Source organism: Mus pahari, chromosome 14 (assembly GCF_900095145.1).
Source record: "Mus pahari chromosome 14, PAHARI_EIJ_v1.1, whole genome shotgun sequence".
NCBI classification, from domain to species: Eukaryota; Metazoa; Chordata; class Mammalia; order Rodentia; family Muridae; genus Mus; species Mus pahari.
This window is the reverse complement of record NC_034603.1, coordinates 62,840,346-62,862,133: the sequence shown is the minus strand read 5'-3', so window position 1 is coordinate 62,862,133 and position 21,788 is coordinate 62,840,346. Positions and strand designations below refer to the sequence as shown.

Sequence of the window (21,788 nt, the reverse complement as noted above, 5' to 3'; positions counted from 1 at the left end):
AGTGCTGGGATTAAAGGCGTGCACCACCACGCCCGGCCTGTAGGTGAGTTTTTAATGAAAACAGAGAAATGGCCCATTTTCTACTTCAGTCTCCAAGTCAACCCAAACTACCCACTGACCCATCCTTTGACTGAGCTGCAAGCTTGCCTGTCTACTCATACTGTAACTTCCTACCACTCAAATAGTTCTCTATTCTTCCACTTTGCACTTCAAAAGTCTTTCCACAAAAACCTGATTATCTTCCACAGTGATTCTACAATATACCCAAGTCTTCAAGTCAGATCTGACGGTGCACATCTTAAATACCAGCAGTCAGAAACAGGCGCACAGAGATCTCTGTGAACTCAGGACAGTCAGGGCTACTGAAATCCTGTCTCAGAAAAACAAAAAAGGAAACCCACACAAGATAGTCAAACTAAAAACCCAGGAGTCAGCCTTCACTCTCCACGCTATTCTCCACCTCTATCTCAACTTCCACCTCCCAATTCTCGTCAATATTATCTTAGAACTACACCCCAAACTAATCTTGTGATCAAGATCAGTCCAAGACACCAATCTACTAGAAATCATTTTACTTGAAATACTATACTCTACCATTCCACTAACAGTGAGCTCGTTTTTGTTAGGGCATCTTTGAAGGTTTTCCTTCTACCCAGAATGCTTTTCCCTCATCTTTGCAAATTCCGACTGTAATCTTTCCAAGGAAAATTAAATGCTTCCTCCTTACTCTCAATGTGTAGATCTCTCGTTGTTGTGATTATTATTATTCTTTCCCACTAGACTGAGACTCCCTGGAGAGTGCTTGCTATGCTGCATTAACCTTAGTAAGTCTGGTGTCTAGGCACAGTGTAGTGCCCAGGAAATTGTAGGTGCTTAATAAAGAAGTAAATGAAAAAGGAAGGAGTATACACATCATGGCTCAGGTAAATCAGCCTCTAGGCCACTGACTTTCCTTGGCTAAGATTCCAGGCTTTCCATGTAGTAGTGATCTTTTGATTGTTACAGCAGAGAATATTACTTATAAAATCTCAGGCAAGTTACTTAAAAACCTTTCTGTGCCTCAGACTCTTCACCTGTAAAATACTGATGAGAATATCTTAGTAGAGTGTTATGAACATTGAATGAGTTAAATGTGTATAGTGTCTAATGCAATGTTTGACACTTGTGCTCAAATATTACTGTGTATTTTTAACACTACTATGTCTCTAGGAAGGGAAAGGACCAAAGAAAGACATGTTCTCTATCACAGAAAAAATACTGGTTGATGTACACTGGCAAAATGCCAGCCTAGTTTCTCTGTCATTCCCTATGATTGTAATTACCTAGGAAAGTGCTCCTACAAGAGAAATAAAGTAAGTCACTAATTAGCTTTCAGCATTATGTACTTTAAAGAGAAAGTGCTTGAGTTTGTGTTTTGCTTTGTTTTCCAAGACAGGGCTTCTCTGTGTAGCCTTGGCTGTCCTGGAACTCACTCTGTAGACCAGGCTAGCCTCAAACTCAGAGATCCATCTCTCTCTGCCTTGAGTGCTGGGATTAAAGACGTGTACCACCACTGCCTTGCTGAAAGCTATTGAGTTTTAAAATTACTATTATTATCTGTACTGCATTTTTAAAAATACTAATTAAAAATAAATACTAAAAAAAAAAACCTTAACATTTTACTTTCAAATGCACTAACATATTTTTTCCTAAAGATTTACATCCAAAATTATCTCCCCCATGAAATAATAATTTACATATCCTTGATATGCATTAAAGATACCATGGGAGTAAATAAAGTAAGAAGCCAGCATGATTAAATTGAAAACAATTATATATCAATTCCCTTTGACCTCCTCCCATCCTCTTGCTGCTTGTTCTTAGCCATAAAACACTTTTAAACGAAAATCTCTGGGCCAGCAAGATAGCTCAGTAGGTAAATTCACCTGTCACCAAATCTGAGAACTAAGTTAGAATCCTAGAACCTACACAGACAGAATTGCCACAAGTTTGTCCTCTGACCACCTTTCACCAACCACGACACGTGCCACGTGTGCTCACACACACGCAAAATAAATAATATAAAAACTTTAACATCTCTAAATGACATTTGAAAATAAAAGATGAGAAGAACCAAGCTGCATGGAGAAGTTCTGTGCCTAAGGAGCCAGAAATGGGCACCAACATGAATAAAAACTAGTTATTCTTTATACTTGGGAAGTTCTGTAATGAGTTCACTGTCAGAAAAAGCTAAACTCTCTAACTTTACAGGAGAGTAAGATCCACAACAGTAGCAATATGCTTATCAAACTATTCAGCAAAATAAATATTTGTTGTTGGGAAGTTAACTCTTAAGTAATTTACACAAAAATAACCTTTAATCTTGTTTTCTTGTAAAAAGTGACTACACTGTTTCTAGTTTGTTTACAAATGGGCCATGGCTGTTTACTTTATCTTATGTTTCTATACTATACAACTTAAAATATACTAAAAATAAGAGCAGTCCTCTGAGATACAACATAGCTCTCAGAAAGGCCTTTCAAGTACACCACAAATAACCTCTCCTCTCCAACTGGCTGACTGTGGCCTCTGTCATCTCACTCACCTGCCTTTCTCAAATTGATTCACAGCACTCTGAAAGCTAAAAACATTCCTCTTCCTCTTATCACAATATTGCTTTTCTAGATCCAGGTCAAGTCCTGCCTTGCCACCCCAGTTCACTCTGAATTCCTATCATACTTACAGTAAACTAAATGCTACTTAGAACTCGGGAGCTGACAATTAACTAGAACGCCCGGAACTGTAATTCTTCTATAATGTCTCACTCAAATCTTACATACTCCCTTTTTAAAGATTTTATGCATCTGAGTGGTTGTCTGCATGTATATATATGCAGCACATTAAGCCAGGTACCGGGGGGCAGAAGACGGTGCAAGAGCCCCTGGAATTAAAGTTATGAACAGCTGTAAGTCACTATACGGGTGCTGGGAATGAAAACCCAGGCTTTTGCAAGAGGAGCAAATGTTAACTGCTGAGCCATCTTTCCAGTCTCACACATATCCTTTCGATAGAGATAATGACACCCAGCATAAGTGCTTATAAAAATATTAAAGAGCCGGGCGTGGTGGCACATGCCTTTAATCCCAGCACTCGGGAGGCAGAGGCAGGCAGATTTCTGAGTTCGAGGCCAGCCTGGTCTACAAAGTGAGTTCCAGGACAGCCAGGGCTATACAGAGAAACCCTGTCTTGAAAAAACCAAAAAAAAAAAAAAAAAATTAAAATTAAAATCTGGGGATGAAGAGATGCCTCGGCAGTAGGCACCTCTATCTACTGAGCCATAGCATGGGTCCCACTGCACAGGCTTTCAGAAAGTAATGTCATTTGAGAAATCAATTCTAGGAGATCAGCATATAAAGATTTATGTACAAGGATATCTATGACAGGATAATTTACAGATCAAAGTAGGGAAGAATGTTTAATGAATAGATTTATGTATTCAGGGACTAGGGATATAACTCAGGTAGTCAAGTATTTGGCTAGCATGCACAAAGCCCCGTGTTCTACCCTGAGATCCATATAAACCAGACATGATTGCACATGCCTATACTCACAGAACTTGAGAGTTAGAGACAAAAGAATCAGAAGTTCAAATGATTCCTATCACTCACAAGTTCCAAGCCAGTTCACACCACATGAGCCCTATCTCAAAAACACAAAACAGCCCAACTAACAACAAAAGCAAACAAAACCACCCTAACTAAACAAAACACTAACGTATTATGTATCCATACAATAGATGCCTATGATTCCTTTATTTGTGGTTTGTTTGTCTGTGTGCATGTTTGTGTGTGTGTGCATATGTAGAAGCCAGGTGAGGCTGTCAGGTCTTTTTGTCTGTCGTTCCTTGCTTCATTCCTTCAGACTGTGTCTGTCATTGATTCAGAAGATCCCTATTTTCCCTTGGTTGACAGGCTAGTGAGCTCCCAAGATCCACCTGTCTTCACTTCCCAGTGCTGGGGTCACACGCATATTAGAGCCTTAAGGTTCCTATATGGCTAATGCTGGTTTGAACTTAAATCCTCCTGCCTCCATCTCTCAATTGTTGAGCTTACAAGACTGTGTCATTATACTCTGCTTTCCATGGAATTACTTTAAAAAATCATGTTTTCTTTTCACTAGCATAGAAAAGATACTAGTTTTTTGAGATTTTATTTTTATTTTGTGTGTATGAGTGGTTTTGCCTGGCATGTAGATGCAGTGCCCATGGAGGCCAGAAGAGGGCACTGAATCCCCTGGGATGGGAGTTTCAGTTTTGAGCCACCATATGGATGCTGGCAATTGAACCCAAGTCCTCTAAAAGAATAGCCAGTGTTCTTGATATAGTGATTTTTTTTTTTTTTTTTTTTTTTTTTTGGTTTTTCAAGACAGAGTTTCTTTGTATAGCCCTGGCTGTCCTGGAACTCACTTTGTAGACCAGGCTGGCCTCNAACTCAGAAATCCGCCTGCCTCTGCCTCCTGAGTGCTGGGATTAAAGACGTGCGCCACCACACCCGGCTTTGATACAGTGAATTTTTAAGGCACTTTTCTTTCTTTGAGATAGAGCTTCACTATGTAGCTCTAAATAGCCTATTACTCACAAAAATCAGTCTCCCTCTGCCTTCCAAGTCCTAGAATTACAGGCATGTGCCAACACACCTGGCTATAGAGGCAAATTTTAAAATAATTCAATTTTTAAAAAAATATCTTTACATAAATATATAATACATACATATGGACATTTAAAGAAATGTACAATAAGAGACAATGTTGGGCTTGTGAGATGGCTTGGTGGGTTAAAAACTTGATGATCTCAGCCACTAAAAAAAGAAAAGGGGGAGCCAGGCGTGGTGGTGCACCCAGCACTCGGGAGGCAGAGGCAGGCAGATTTCTGAGTTCGAGGTTAGCATGGTCTACAAAGTGAGTTCCAGGACAGCCAGGGCTACACAGAGAAACCCTGTCTCGAAAAACAAAACAAACAAACAAAAAAAAACCATCACCCAGAAGCTTGAGGACCAACTGGCCTAGAGTACACAGTGACAGAAACAAAACAGACAGACCCTGCCTCGGCAAATTAGAAGATGAGACCTGACTACTGAGAATTGTCCTTAAACCTTCACATATCCCCAGTGGCATGTGGCATTCACAGACTTGCACTTTACACAAACAGTAACAAACAAATGGTTTCGAAAAATGAAAATGCCCACTGTTGTTAATCCTATGGAATGAGTATTAGGGTAATTTTTTTTCCACTTTTAGTTATTTTTTTCATGAATTATTTTATAATGAGAAAAAAGAATGCTTTAATTATATAAAAATAGATTTAAAGAAAAATCTTTAAGGACCAGCTCATCATACCATCTATTATCACCACTACTTAAGGAATGATGAGGTAGCTAGGAAGAGTAGTGTTCACTAACATATCAAAGTTAGTTTAACTTACTCCTCAGCTCCTTTCCTCCCCAGCCCCATGTAGTCCAACCTGGCTCTGAACTTACTATATAGCCAAGGATGCCCTTGAGCTCCTCATCTGCTTCTCCTACACCTCACTTATGGGTATACATCACCACACCCAATTTATGAGGTGTTGCAGGTCAAACCCAGAGCTTCTGGCATGTCAGGCAAGCACTCTGCCAATTAAGGTACACACCCAGCTATCTTCTTCAGTGTATTTCCAGAAGTTTCCAAAATAATTTAGAGTCATTTTCACTGAAGGAGGGTTTTCACCTCTGTAGAATATATTTCCATAAACAGGATGGATGACCATGAGTCAAGCCAAATTCCAAAGGTTAACCATCACTACCATCCCACTGCTTTGGCATCTCTGATGAACAGACTTGAGTACTGGAGTACACTAAGACCATCATGCACTGTGCCTTTGTGTTAGCAGGCTTTTAAGATCATCAGTTTTCATAGCCATTCCATTTCAAATGTTCATTTGTACTACCATATCTTTTTTTAAAAAAGACTATTTATGTGTGTTGAATGTATTATACCTGTATGTGTGTTTGTATATACCTATATACACGTGAAGGTCAGAGAGGGAGCTGGATACCTCAGAGCTGGAGTTACAGGTGTCTGTGAGATGCCTAACTTGTTTCATAGAAACTGAGATCTGAATGCCAGTTCTCATGATTGTGCTTCAAGCCCTCTTATTCACTGAACCATCTTCTCCTGCCCTACTCCCACATTTTATTTTTGGAACTTTCTTCATTCCTCAGACACTAACTTCTGAAGAATCAAGATGAAGAAAAAAGTTTAAAAGCTACAAAGGAAGAATTAACTGGGAATCCTAGAACTACAGGAAAAAAAGACAGTACATCTAAGTATGGTGACCAAATGGAAGTACATTATATACAAAGCAGTCAAGGACACATAACAGACACCCTAAGACATCAAAACTGGCTGTAGATGTTACCATTTTTATGTCTTGGTGAATCATTTTTATACAAATGAAATTTTTTTCATGGAAATGGACTGTGTTTTGAACTTCATTTGCCCTTCCAAAACTCAGTGCAAAAAACCCCACCTACCTACTACTGGGATGTTTCTATTAAATGTTGATACATCTAAAACCAACCACTTCCTAAGCCAGCTCCTTCTGTTTTATAACTGCTAACAGACCCACCATCCATCCAAGCTTGACATTCCAAAGCCATCTTCAATTCCTTGTCCAGAGTCCACCTCTACTGAATATTGTCCCACAGGTCCTCAGATCTCCAACCTACTTCCTGTTCTCTCCAGCCAACACCATCCTGATTTGCATTACCACCACACTTCTTGTTCAGATACCTGCAAGAGGCTAACTAGTTCCCACACTCCAAGCTCTTCATCCATCAAATTTATCTTGTATGTCATTTAGACACAGTAAAGACCATCAATAAGCATATGGTATACAAATGTATTACCTTAGGGCCTGATTTCACTTGAAGCTCCACTCATATATCTGCCTACTTAACATATTTATACTTAGCCTCATTCACATCCCAAATTTGACATGTCTAAAACTGAACTACTGATTTCTGATCTTCCGTCTAAATTCCACACCTACTCCCATTCCTCTTTATCTTTCACTCTCAACTCAGTAAGTGACACCTCTACCCATCCAGTTTCTTGAGCCAGAAACCTGGAATCATTCATGACATTTCCTTTCCTGCAACCCCCACATTCAATCTATAATTAAATGGATTCCTTCTTTGACATACTTCTCAAACACAGTCACTTCTCTCCCTCTTCTCTGCCACAGTCCTACCTGCAAAGATTTCTACTTAGTGGCACAGGCATAGTGCAGGAATTAGAACTCTTGCAGGGTCTCTGGGCTGGCTATCCTAACAAACAGCACTGTAAGAACTAGACTTCATTTCTACTTTGTTTCTTGCTCACTTAATTCTAGCCATGTTGGTCTCCTTGCTGAATCTTTGAACACACCAGACACAAGCATGCCTCATAGTTTTTGCCCCTGCTCTTATCTCTTTGACCTCCAACAGACATTTTCTTGAAAATTACCTATTCAGAGATTTCAAGAGGGCCTCTCTAAATAGACCTAAGATTACAATCCAATATTTCCATCCCTTGTTTATCTCCAGTTTTTCTCCTAGCATCTTCTACCTAAATTTCTCTTTCCCTTCTCTTCCAATCAAAGTTCTACAACTTTGATTTTTGATTCCTAGGACCTACATGGTGGAAGGAGAGACTCCGAACTGTCCTCTGACCTCCACACACACATGTGCAAACTAACTAAAGAAATAAAATTTACTTAAAAATTTTAATGTTTGAAAAATGTTAAATTATTGTATGTACCGTAATACATAAATGACATGTTATTAAAAGTTTATACCAAGATTATCACATACTTGAAAGAATATCTAGCTGAAAAGCTTAATCCCTTCAATTCTGATGTTTGAAAATGTTAATTCCTAGGATATATTTCTAATCAAGAAATCTAAAACATTTTATGCACTTTTAAAATACAGCATTCCTTTTGATAACCATGTTAAGTAACTCAATGTGACTACACTAGCAACCCAGTAAGACTACACTATGATGCATCTGTGTCTCCTCCTAAGGCTGCAGTTCTCAAAGTGTGGTGTGTGGATGCATGGCAGAGCCCTTTCAAAAGGTCTTCAAAGTCATAACTATTTCAATATTAATCATAAGTTGTCTAGATTTATGATTATGTTGACATTTTTTCTGATCACACAAAGTAATAATGAGTAGAAACTGTTGCATCTAGCATAAGGTAAGGTAAGTGGTATTAAATTAGTACTAATCTTTGAGATGTTGTCCACTGATGACTTAGAAATAAAGTCAACTGCACTAAGAATGTTCCTCCTGTTTTGTTGAGACAAGATCTCATGTAGCCCAGGCCTGACCTTCAACTAAACTCCAGATCTTCTTCCTCAACTTCCCAAATGCTAGGATTACATATGTGGGCCACCACGCCTGAATCAAGAACGTTCTTGATGAAGTAATAAAAATAAACCCATGACTATCTTGTGAACAGAAACAGGAGGTATACAGAAGCACTTCTCAGTACCCTTGAGCACAATGGTTTCGAGGAAAAGCACTTGTGACTGAGTTTTGAGCTCAACCAGCTTTTTCACGAAACACTACTTTTTCTTGGAAAAAGAACAAACTAGTTATTCAGACATAAATAGATAGCAGAGATTTTCTTGAAAATGAAGTAAGTCTGTCACATTAAGAAAAACAACTGGCAGTATTTGTTGCCAATGATAAAATCTGAGCATTTAATGAAAAAATTTTACAATTTTGAGTAATTGTAGCTGCTTGACAGCTTCCCAACACTGATTTATTTTTTTCATGAAAAGAATGGTGATCATAACTAAAGTGGTTTTTGAAAATGATGTTTTAGACATTTAGAAGACTGGCTGAACTCAGTGAGTCAATAAATTTCCAAATGACCAATGCCTGAGACTATTGGTAAGATCCATTCACCTGTCCACTTGTTCCAGCTGCTCAGGAAGACAGAAGGATCCCCTGAGAGAGTCTGGAGCCAGCTTGGGCAACACAAGGAGATTCGATCTCTTTAAATAAATAATTTATCCAAATGTAAGATATATCAACACATGTCAATATAACAATTACATCAATATAATTTCAGAACAACAGTGCAAACTAACTTACAAGGAAACTAATGTTTGTCAGTTTTATTATGATATCAAATGTATGTGATTGTCTGAAATGGCTATAAAATACCTCTCCCCTTTCTAACTGTCCTTTGAAGACTGCATTTCCTTCCTGTATTTCAACAAAAATAATCTATCACATCAGATTGCATATAGAAGCAAAGAGCTAGGAACATGGCTCAGCTGGTAAAAGTACTTGGCAGGAAGCCCTGACAACCCTGAGTTTGATCTCTTCAATCCATGGTTTTGTTGGGGTTTTTTGTTTGTTTTTTGTTGTTTTTTTTAAAGCCCAATGGGTGACAGACATCTGTAAGCCTAGCACTGAGATGGGGGAGATGGTAGAATCTCCCAGTAGACTCACTCACAGGCTCTGAAGCTGGCTAAACTGAAGTATGCAATACTGCAGAAACAAACAGGCTCTTCCTCAAAAACAAGGTAGAAGGCAAAAAATGACTTCTGAAAGTTATCCTCTGACCTTTACATACTCCCAGAAGCACATATGTGCTCATTCATTCTCTCTCTCTCTCGCACATGTGCACGCACACGCGCGCGCACACACACACAGCACATGCAAACAATAATAAAAGAATATAGAATGCTAGGAGTGCTCACACCTTTCATCCCAGGACTTGGGAGGCAGAGGCAGGCAGATCTGGTCTACATAGTAAGTTCCAGGGCAGCCACATATAAGTAAAAAGATTCTCTCAAAAAAAAAAAAAAAAAAAACAAAAAACAAAACAAAACAAAACAAAAAACACCACACAACCATGCTTTTAATCCCAGTACTCAGGAGGCAGAGGCAGGTATTTCTCTGTGAGTTAGAGGCTAGCTTAGTCTACAGAGTGGGTTCCAGAACAGCCAGAGCTAAATAGAGAAACCCTGTCTTAAAAAATTAAACAAACAAGAATATAGAACCAGATATAAAAATTTAGTGTCTATCTTCTATTAAGTAGACATTAAAGGAGCTTAAAACCAAACTTACTAATTTTTCAAGTTGTTTGTTTATTTGGTTGGTTGATTTTGTTTTTTTGAGACAGAGTTTCTCTATATAGCCCTGGATATCCTGAATCTCACTCTGCAGACCAGACAGGCCTTGAACTCACAGAGACCTGCTTTCCTCTTGCCTACCAAGTGTTGGGATTAAAGGTATATACCACCACATGGCTCAATTTTTTTTTTCTTTTAAATACTTCTTAGTTTAATACAAGATGAGGATTTCAGTTTATTTTGAGAGAGTCTCACTATATATCCCTGGTTGGCTTAGAACTTACTGCATAGACCAAGCTGACCTCAAATTCAAGAGATCCACCAGCTTGCTTGAGTACTGGGATTAAAGGCATTCCTCTCCAGGCCTAGTGACATGACTATTTTTAAAGTTAAAAAAAAAAAAAATTCTTAAAACGTTTTTCTTGATGTTTTCTTTTTAACTATATTTTCTTTATTTTAATGTATGTATTTAGAGTGGCATGCCATGGCATACAAAGTAAAGGTTAGAGGACAACCTATAGGAGTCAATTCTCCTCTTCTACCATGATAGTGGCAAGCACCTTTACCTGCTGAGCCATCTCTCCAACCCTGTATCCTAAGTTCTAATTTAGTAATGACCAATAGATACAACCCACATTTTAAAAATAAACAAAAAACCCTCAAGACACTGAGAACTTTAAGATTGTAAGGAGTCTTAAGATTCATCATTACTCAAAGAAAATGTGTCTCTAATTCCAGCCATTCCAACCCCACACACACACACATTTCTATTTATATCAAACTTCCCCTTCCCCATAAACAACTAGAGTTGAACCTGGGGCACATATGTGGCCCATGGGAAATCAGGCTGTGGCCTGACCAAACCAGACCTCCCTCAGGAACCTGAAGTAAGCTTCATGGAAACTGAAGTTTATTTATAGAGCACCAGAGTCTTCCAGTTCTGACTGCTCAAGTCCATGCAACTGTTTTGGTTCCAGGACTTTCTGAAATCTAGCTGTTTAGCTTTTGTTGTGCTATACAGATGCTATAAATCTTTTTGATAATCTCTTTAAGTAGGTTCCATTTCCTTATTGTTAGGGTTTTAACTACTGGGCAGGGTGGCTCACACTTGTAATCTCAGCATTTAGGAAGTTGAGTCAGGAGGACTGCCACAAATTGGAAGCCAGTCTGAGATAAACTGAGATCATGTCTCAAAAATAGCAAGAGAGAGAGAAAGAGAGAGAGAGAGAGAGAGAGAGAGAGAGAGAGAGAGATCTTTAATACCATCAAGTTCAATGCCAATGCCAATCCCAAACCTGTTTTTTTGGTGTCTTTATACAATAACAGGTCACTTTGCACATGAAGATCTTATCTCTATATAAAAATAAAGACCAAAAAGCCGGGCTTGGTGGCGCACGCCTTTAATCCCAGCACTCGGGAGGCAGAGGCAGGTGGATTTCTGAGTTCAAGGCCAGCCTGGTCTACAAAGTGAGTTCCAGGACAGCCAGGGCTACACAGAGAAACCCTGTCTCAAAAAATCAAAAAAAATAAAAAATAAATAATAATAATAATAATAATAAAGACCACACAAGCAAAACAAAAAAGTGAGTTGAAATTAATTAGTTAATTGATAAGACAGCAAGGTTTAATTTTCCCTCCTTTTGGAGGTCATGATATATCACATGAACATATTTCAATGTCAAATGACTACATTAAAATGTACCAACCAAGTCGGATGGTGGTGGTGCATGCCTTTAATCCCAGCACTTGGGAGGCAGAGACAGGAGGATGTCTGAGTTCAAGGCCAGCCTGGTCTACAGAGTGAGTTCCAGGACTGCCAGGGCTACACAGAGAAACCATGTCTCCAAAAAAACAAAAACGAACAAAAAAATTTAAAAAAAAAATGAAAAAATGTACCAACCAACCAAACAAGGTTTTTTCAAAGAGCTTGATGAACACAAAAAGGAGACATTGAGCCTTGCTTATCAGACAAGAACAATTACTGTAAGTCTCTGATAAGGAAAGCAGTACAGTAATAGCACAAGAAAGCCAGCCAGCCAATGGCACAGAACAAGACAGGCAAGTCAGCCAATGGCACATAAAGAGAATAGAGAGAAAACCCTCATATACACGGACAAACATAGATGACATTTTAACAGGAGTAGGGAACTGCTGGATTATCCAAAACATGGAGCTGGGTCACAGAGTTATCCTCCTGGAAAAGTAGATCCATGGTTTAAAGCTTTCTTATAGAAAAAAAGTTTAATCTTTCCCACACTGAATATCAAAATAAATTGACAGTAGAGACCTATATGTAACAAGCAAAACTATAAACACATATGAGAAAATAAGACTTATTACCCTAATATAAGAGAATTCCTTCTGTAAAGCAAACACGTACAGAGAGAACAGAACAAAACAAAACAAACAAATAAACAAACCAGGTATAGTAGCATATGACTACAAGCCTAGCACTAGGGAAGCAGAAAAGGCACAAGTTTGAAGCCAGACTAGGTTATACAAACATCAAAAAGACAAAAATAGGTCTGACATAGTTTATCTTGGTCATGAAGACTCACACTTATACTCTAGACTCTTAACACTTGAAAGACTGAGGAAGGAGGGTCATGAGTTTCAAGCCAGCCCAGCTATGGAGTGAAACTCAGTCCCAAAAACAAACCTTGGGGACTGGAGAGACAGCTCAGCAGTTAAAAGCACATACTACTCTTCCAAAGAACCAGAATTCAGTTCCCACATCATGTGGCTCAAAACCACCAGCAGCTCCTGCTCCAAGGGATCTGACGCCCTCTTCTGGTCTGCATGGCCACCCACATACTCATAGCACACAGACACATACACATAAACAAACAAACAAACAAACAAAAACATAATGAATCTTTTAAAAATTAAAGATAAATAAAATAAAACTTACAACTCAACTTCAATAAAAGATAAAGCTAAAAAAAGAATTCAACAACACCCGTTAGGATGCCAGTACCAAGAAGAAAAAAAGTGTTGGTAAGGATGTGGAGAACTTGGAACGTCTGTGTTGATGGGAATATAAAATGGTACAGACACCATGAAAAATGAAATGAAGGATCTTGAAAAAAAAAAAAAACATCAAAAATAGAATTACCACATGATCTAGGAATTCTAACTCTAGATCTGTACACTAAGGAATTGGAAGCAATATTTTAAAGAGAAGTTTGTATACCTATTATTCACTGCATTTCTAAATTAGATTCTGGAAATCAACATAACAATGTCAAGCAAAGGGGCTAGAGAAATAAATGGCTCAGCTGTTAAGAGCACTGGTTGCTCTTCCAGAGACCCAGGGTTTGGGTCCCAGCACCCAATGGCAACCTATAACTACCTGTCATTTCTTCTCCAAGTGATTCAATGATTCAGCACCCTCTTCTGGCCTCTGTGGACAAATGTGCATGTGTGCGCACATGTGCACACACATGTGCACACACACACACACACACACATAGGCAAACCACACACATATAGGCAAACACTCAAACATAAACTAAAAATAATTAAATCTTTTTAATAAAAGACTTTTTTTTAAAGGCTGGGCATGCATGACTCAGGCTTATAACCCCAGTGCTGGGGAGACAGTTAAAAAGCACCCTAGGGGAAGCTTGCTGGCCAATCTACACCAATTGTTAAGCTCCAGGACAATAAGAGACATGTCTCATAGAACTTGATCAGTGTTCCTGGAATGATACCCAAAGTTGCCCTCTGGCCTTTACACACATACTTACACACATAAGAAATGATTTTGTATAACTGGGTGATGGTATATGAGTGGCATTATTCTTTATACTTTTCTACATGTTTAAAGTAGATCATATTTAAGATTATTATTTTGGGCAGTGAATATGAGTGCATGTGGAGGCAAAGGTCACCGTCAGGTGTCTTCTTCAGTCATTCCCCTTGTGTTTTGAGACAGGCTCTTTCACTGAACCTGGAGTTCACTGATTTGGTTAGACTGTCAAGGCCCAGGAATACTCCTGTCTCTGCCTCCTGGCACTGGAATTATGGGTATGAGGTACCATGCTGGCTTTTTATGGGTTCTGGAGATCTCAATTCAATTTACCAACTTAGCTCTCTCTAGACCCTACTTTGTATGTTTTTAAAGATTTATTTATTTTATGTATGTGAATGCACTGTCACTCTCTTCAGACACTCCAGAAGAAGGCATCAGATCCCACTATAGATGGTTGTAAGCCACCATGTGGTTGCTGAGAATTGAACTCAGGACCTCTGGAAGAGCAGTCAGTGCTCTCCAGCCCCCTCTTTTTGTGTTCTTAAGGCAGGATCTCACTGTGTGGCCCTGTCTGCCCTAGACCACCACACCTAGATCAGACTGTCCTTGAACAGAACTGCCTCTACCGTCCAAGTACTGGAAATACAGGTGTGCACCAGTACAGCCAACTTACAATTTAAAACTTAAGGCCAGCAGTGCAAATGATGTTCAACATTGAAAAGCTTATTTTTATTTATAGCAAACTTCTACATGGCTGCCTTTTTATAAATATCAGGTAAAATAATATATACATCTCAATTTAGGGAGATAAATAATTACAAGTACCTCTTACAAATACAAAAGCAGATCTGCAGACAGGAGAAATTAGAACTTTTTTGAAAAAATGTGTAAGCCCTCTCCGAGGTAGCTGGTGATGGCAGGAAAATGTATGCCAACAGCTTCTTAGGACAGTCAAGAGTAATGGTGACTGTATCAAGAAAGACTTAGTGTATGTTACTATCTACTCTTGTGATCTGTAGCCAGCTCCCATAAAGCTGCATGGCTAGCTTTGCTATATACAGAGAACACGCTTGCGGCTTCTGGCCAAGTCTATGAAAATGTGACTACTACATCTAAGAGCTCAGTTGCTAAAAGCGCTTGCTGTCAAGCCTGACAACCTGACTTTCATCCCTGAGACCCACGTGGTAGAAAGAGAGAACCAACTCTTGGAAGTTATACTGTGACCTCCACAAACGCCCTGTGGTACACATGTAACCTGAAATGCACATGTTTACACACACATACACAAACACACACACACAAACACACACACACAAAATAAATGAATAAATAAATAAATTCAAAAATACATAAAATATTGACTATATAGTAATAAGAATAACAGCCCAGATGTTCCTTCAAAACTCTAATTTTAAAGTATTTTCCTGTAATGGGAACTTTATAAATACAAAAGTGAAAGAAGGAACTGGATCCAATTTATTAGCAAATATGTCCACAGAGCCTTGCTGAGTAATTTTACTATGCCTGAAAACAAACACAAGAAACAGGTGTGCTTCCTCAAATACACAAGCAGAATGTAATGTGGAGCCAGTATTGTTATGAAACCAGACTGAGAATAAATAACCTTATAAATATGACAAGATGGTAAAGAGAATTTGGGAAATGGATTTCAGATAGGTATCAGAATATTGTTATTGTCTGGCTCTGAGTAACATAAAATTATTCAAAGTCTCACTGCATAGGAAACATCTCATTAAACATTTTTTACTAAGGCAAGAATTAGTCTAGGTCCTAGGACCAGCTACAAATTAGCCTTCATTAGTGTGACAGAGCTGCAAGAAGCACTCAGATGAGCAGACATTTTTCCTAAGTCTACAGTACACAGGATCACAGGTTGTAGCAATGTTCCAGACCCTGAGTTAAGACAACTGGGAATCAGAGGTCATGGTTTGGCTGAAAATTTTCCCTAATTAAGAACAATTTGTCTTGCTCTTTTTAAAGATAAAAATCTAATGATAATGAAAAATATGCTGTAACAGCAGAATCTTACATAACATTCATGTAGAGAAGTATATGTGGAAATTTTAAAAGAAATGCTTTAAATGAGGAAAAGGAAAGAAAAGCAAACATTCATACACATCCTCACAAAGACTTCTTTTATATAATGTTAGAATACCACATGTATCAAAAAGCTTGTGTGACATACTCCCTATGCAGCTAATGGATGCCTTAAACTCCTGTTCCTCCTGCTCTGACCTCCCAAGTGCTTGGCTCATAGGTGTGGCCCAGCAGCCCAGTTTAGGTGATGCTAGGGATCTAACCCAGGCTTCCCACATGCAAGGTAAGCACTCTAAGAACTGAGCTGCAACCCAGCCCTCATTTCCTTATATTTCACCCCAGGAAAAAAGTGACATTGCAGCACTGCCCTGGGGGAGGGAACCTCCAATATTTTCTATAGCCAACTTTCTGTTCATGTGGAATATAGCAATTCTTTCACTTGGGACACTACTTATCTTCACAAAGAATATTCAAGACAAAGAAGTTGTGAGTTCTAAGATCTAGATCTTAGCAATGCCAGCAGCACAGAGAGTCAAACACTAGGTTTACAGAGTTAAAATAAAGGCAACTTTGTTTTTCATAATTTAGCTTCAGAGCCCCATAAAGGGCATAAACAACCTAATTTACTAAAAGAGAAATTGCAGAAAGGTAACGTGTGAGGCTGGAGAGATGGCTCATTGGCTAAGAACACTGGCTGTTCCCCTAGAGGACCCAGGTTCAAGTCCCAGCACCCACATAGCAGTTCATAACTCTTCAGGGGATTTCTTCTTCTAGCCTCAAAGGGCACTGCATTCACACAGTGCACAGACATACATACAGGCCAAACACCATACACATAAAATAAAAATAGGGTTAAAAATTTAAAAATAAGAAAAAAAGAAAGGTAAAGTAAGGACTGCACATCTGGGACAGAAAAAATACAGTCAGGAACGTCCTGTGCCAGAAAGCAAGAGGGCCCTCATACTGCTGAGCTGAGAGGACTCCAGAGGCAAAACAGAACATCTTGTGCATCGTAAAGAACGTTGTAACTGCTGGTAAGACACAATACACTAAAAGCCATGTGTGCAAGATGATACTAACAGAAAGAAAAAGAAACTATTCCTTTGCTACCAGTAAAGATGACAGCTTGAGCTACGGGGATAACCCAAGGTAGAGAACTTACTCGCCTCTCACGTTCCAGGCGTTAAATAAATCCCCAGAACTGTTGTTTGTCTGTAGCCTTTCTAAACTGCTTATTAATTATGATACCACCGCCTTATTCAGAAAATATTAAATGGAAAGAAAGATTCACCTCAACCTTTTGTTGTAGAAACTGTAATTTACTCCTAACTAATAAGAAAAAGCTTTATAGAAAATAAAAATCTAGCCGGGCATGGTGGCGCACGCCTTTAATCCCAGCACTCGGGAGGCAGAGGCAGGCAATTTCTGAGTTCGAGGCCAGCCTGGACTACAAAGTGAGTTCCAGGACAGCCAGGGCTACACAGGGAAACCCTGTCTCAAAACAAAACAAAACAAAACAAAAGAGCAAATTACTAAAACCAAGAAAATAATCAGGAAATTCTAAGAAGTGATGTACACTACTTAGAGGTCTGCTCAGAGTAGAACACAGGCATAGTATTATTGGCTTTTATTTTCTGACTCTTATTTCACATAGTCAGTACATCTGGTAAGATCACAATCTCCTTCAGGTACAGACATCTCTTCGTTCATTCATTCATTCCTTTGGGGGGAGTCTCACTATAAAGTTCTGGCTGGCCTTAAACCCACATGGATCTGCCTACCTCTGCCCCTTGAGTACTGAGATTAAGGTGTGCTCCACCATACCCAGCCTTCTCTCTTTCTTTACAGCTCATAATAAGGCATTCTGCAGTCAGAAGACTGCTAAGGCCAACATTCTGGTGGAGAAAAGAGACACTTAGCCACTGAGTTACCTTTTCAACTCAACAAAAAGCAGCTCACTTGCCTTTGCTCAAAGCTACCAAAATGATATTGCAAAACGTTACATAAGCTTTTGGAGTTCCACACAAAGAAACTGGAGCTGAGAGTGAAGAGGAGGGCCCTAGAATCCAGGTCTCATAGGCCTTCCTGGAACTGCCCTGGGTCTGCTGTGACCCAGGCGTATGTCTTTGTTCCTACAGCATCACTCTTTCATGGAAGAGTACCTCTAAGACTCCTGAGGTACAGAACAGTGACAGTCTGTCCACAACTCCTCAGTGTAAGGAAATTTATGAAACTACATAATGAACTTAAAATCTCAGAGAAAACACTGCATAAGATTTATAAATTATGAAAGTAGATTAAGAAACACAGACGAGCTGTTGGCAATAATATAAATTCATACACCTCTGTAGAAAACAATACTGCCAACATTCAAAATGCATACACCCATTGATCTGGTACATTCACAAAAAAATCTAATCCAATAGACACCAGAACACATAAAAAAATGAACTGTGGCTTTGAAAACCTAATGCTTACTAAGAACTCGCTGAACGATGACATATCATATACAGTACAACCTTTGTCACTTAAGAGATACTACACATACTATATGAAATGATCACCAAGATAAATTGAGTGAAAAAAACAAAAAAATATACAGTGTCTTATCATTTGAGAAAAACAGAAACCAAAGGATCTGTCAGCGTTTGTGCTGGGCGGACTCTGGGAAGAGAGAGGAGCTGCTGCCTTTGAGAAGGTAACTTGACGGGCAAAAGGAGAACTGTGGAAGGGTCTGCATTCTCACCGTGGATCTTTTGGGTTTTCCTGTTTTGGTTTTTTTTTTTTTTTGAAATCTGTATTACCTTTTATTTCTAAACAAATTTCTGTACCAATATGAATTAACAACTTATCTTAATCCTAAAAGCATCCCATGCTTTTGCATCATGAAAAACTTAAATAAGGCTTTCAGTGAATTCAGAGATAAAATGTTTCCAGATAAGAACAAAGCATCCTAGATGAAGAAAGCTTGCAGAGAAGAAGGGCAGGGATTACCTCATTAGCTTCACTTCTACATTTTACAACAGCCTGATCCAGGCAAGGAGGCACACCTCATAAAGTACTTGCAACTACCACACCAGCCACTGTAATAACTCTTTTAAGAGGTGTAGTCACAAAAACACCAAAAGGACGCCAAGTGTCCTGATCCTAAATGTGGAGTTGACACAATAACTTATACTACTGGGGATACTGAGAGGTGAGGGTGGGGGTGGAAGACAGGACGATCTATGTGCTCCTGCCCCCAACCCCTGCACTGCTCTGTGTCATCTCTTGGTTCCAAGTGCAACATAGCAACCGGAAACAGCACAATAGACAGCCGAACCACAGAAAGCCCAGTTAAATGAGGAAGTGAAAAGTGTTCATACACTTTAAAGACCAAGAACATAAGGTTCTAGGGTTAAAATGTCAACCAAAATCATGTCTTAGGGGAATACCAAAGAAAGAACACAAAGGAAAAGGAATTTCAAAACAAGGCTGATTCATGTCCCACTCCCAAGAGTCTGAGACGTTAGGTTAGCCAGACAACTGAAAAACAGAAGATGCCCCTCCCTTTTCCATTCTCTCCACCCAACAACCATTTAGCTATTCATTTCAATACAATTCAGCAAATTTTTTGCTAGTAGAAAGTGTTTATCTTTGGCACCAAATGTATACCTGGCACTAGGGAGGCAGAGGTAAGCAGATCCCTGTAAATACAGTCTTGAGGCCCGCTTGGTCTTCATAGGGAATTCCTGGCCAGTCAAGGCTACACAAGAACTTGACTATGTCAAAAACAAACAAAACACCTTTTCCCCTACATGGTAGAGCTAAGACAAAGTTTCTAAGAGGGAAGGCACAGCACCAAACTAAAGACCCAACTGCAGTCTGTCCGCTAAAACCCTGGGTCCTAAGTCACTGGAATAATTTTGTAAAGTTCCTCATTTCAATTTTTTGGAACTTGCCAATATGAAAGAATTAGCGCTCAAATTATTTGAAACTAATACTTCTGGACAAGTTATTCAATAGTTTCTGATTGCCCGCTTCCACATGGTCACAGAATGTACAACTAAACTGTACAACTCAATGTATAACTAAACTGAAACACTATGGAAGAATTTACACACACACTGAACCAAATAGGTCACACTAAGTAAAAGGGCTGAAATGCAGCTACTGATTGACGTCTTGATTTCCGTTTTGTTGTTACCTCAAGTCTGTGTGTGGCATTTATCCCTTCCTTACCTACTCTGTAAAGGCAACTCAGAATTTTACTAAAGAGAAATTCCCACCTTAGTTTCTTTTTTAACGAACCTTTTAACAAATCCTTTTTAACAAGACTATCAAAATCCCCTGCCAGAATAAACGAGTTGGACTTACTCCTAAACTTAGGGGAAGTTTGTAGTAAGGTTTCGGCATGACGACGGGAGTGGTGGAAAGAGAAGTAATACTAGAACTAGAAGTAGCAGTTTCAAAAAGAGGGGTCAGCGTGGGACACGCTGGCTCTAAGAGGCGTTGGTAGCCTGGGAGTCTCTAGGGCAACACCAGATGCAAATAGTGCTTTGTCCTTAAATCCCTCGCATAATTTAAATTCTCCCTCTCGGATCGGAGCGACAAGCTCACTATTGGGTGGCAAGTCTAGTGAAGAAGGCGGGCTCGTGGTCAAGGGGCTCTTTATCCCGCAGGTCCCTGCAAAACAACAATGCGCATGCGTCCCGAGGCAGCGATCAGGCACCCGGAGCTCCTTCACATTCGAGCATGCGCAGTTCCCCATCTCGCCGCAGGCGACAGCTCACTATTTGGCAAGGGGGATGGGGTTGGGGATAAGATGGTGAGGGAGGCAGGAGACAGGGGGCGCGTTTGTGTTTCCAGAATGCTTGAGGTAGGAAGAACGGACGGCTGACTAGGCTCTGGCTTCCTCGGGCCAGGAAACCAACATAGGAAATGGGGCAGAGAATTAGGGAAAGTGTGTGTTGGGGGGGTTTAGTCACTTCTCAAGGAAAAGCCCCGCACCCCAGCAGGCCAACCCCCTTCTTCGACTCTTGACACACACATACACACACTCACCTGAGAACGGCGGCGACAGCTGCTGGTCCCTGTCCCCCTGCGCTCGCCTCATACTGCCCGCAACATCCGGGACCTGCGGGACCGCCGATACACAAATACACTCTTGGAGCGCGCACACACATACAAACACACACACACACACACATACACACACACACACACCACACACACACACACCACACACACACNCCACACACACACACACACACACACACACACACACACATACACACCGACACACACCGGCCTGGGCGTCCTGTCGTCAGCACGTCGACGCAGCGAGCGCGTACCCGCCGGGCCCCACCCCGCGCGGCCTCCTCCCCCGGCTTCCCGCCCCGCCCCACCCCGCCCCGCTCAGGACTCTCCAGCTCCTCCTCTTTTAAGACTCCGCCTACCTTCCCTAGTGCGCAAGCGTCGCGAGGTGGTGCCAGGACCCGGGAATTTGAGCGGAAGGCGGGGCCAGAGTGGAAAGAGGCGGGAACTCGGAGGGGGTCTCGTGCAGCGCGCAGAAGTTCGCGCTAAGGTGCGAGGCCAGAATGGTGGAAGGAAGCTGAGATCCAGGGACCGGGTGGGTGGAGCAGCAACAGGCATTTCGCAACTGAAACCTAGATCTGCAGTTTATGGATTACCGATAACTTTGCTCTTACTTTTTTTTTAAACAACTCTCAGCTAAAATACTTTTTAAAAGAACTTTTTACATGTGTTTTTGTTTGTTCTATTTTTTTGAAATAGGGTCTCGCTCTGTAGGATTGGCTGATCTAGCACTCTCTTTATTGACAGGCTGG

General features: G+C 40.1%; 1 protein-coding gene across 2 annotated transcripts in view; it reads right to left on the bottom strand.

Moving 5' to 3' along the window:
• The window catches only part of Spop (speckle type BTB/POZ protein), a 73,746-nt gene extending 52,433 nt beyond the window's left edge, over positions 1 to 21,313 (bottom strand). The window contains exons 1-2 of one of the 2 annotated variants that reach the window (XM_021211597.2): positions 21,247 to 21,313; positions 21,004 to 21,076 (exon numbers count right to left, since the gene is read on the bottom strand). The gene's annotated coding sequence lies outside the window, so the exon portion shown is untranslated. Of the gene's footprint in view, positions 1 to 21,003 lie in introns of both variants that reach the window. The other variant, XM_021211598.2, reaches the window with a different exon arrangement.
• Between the last annotated feature and the right edge of the window lie 475 nt (positions 21,314 to 21,788).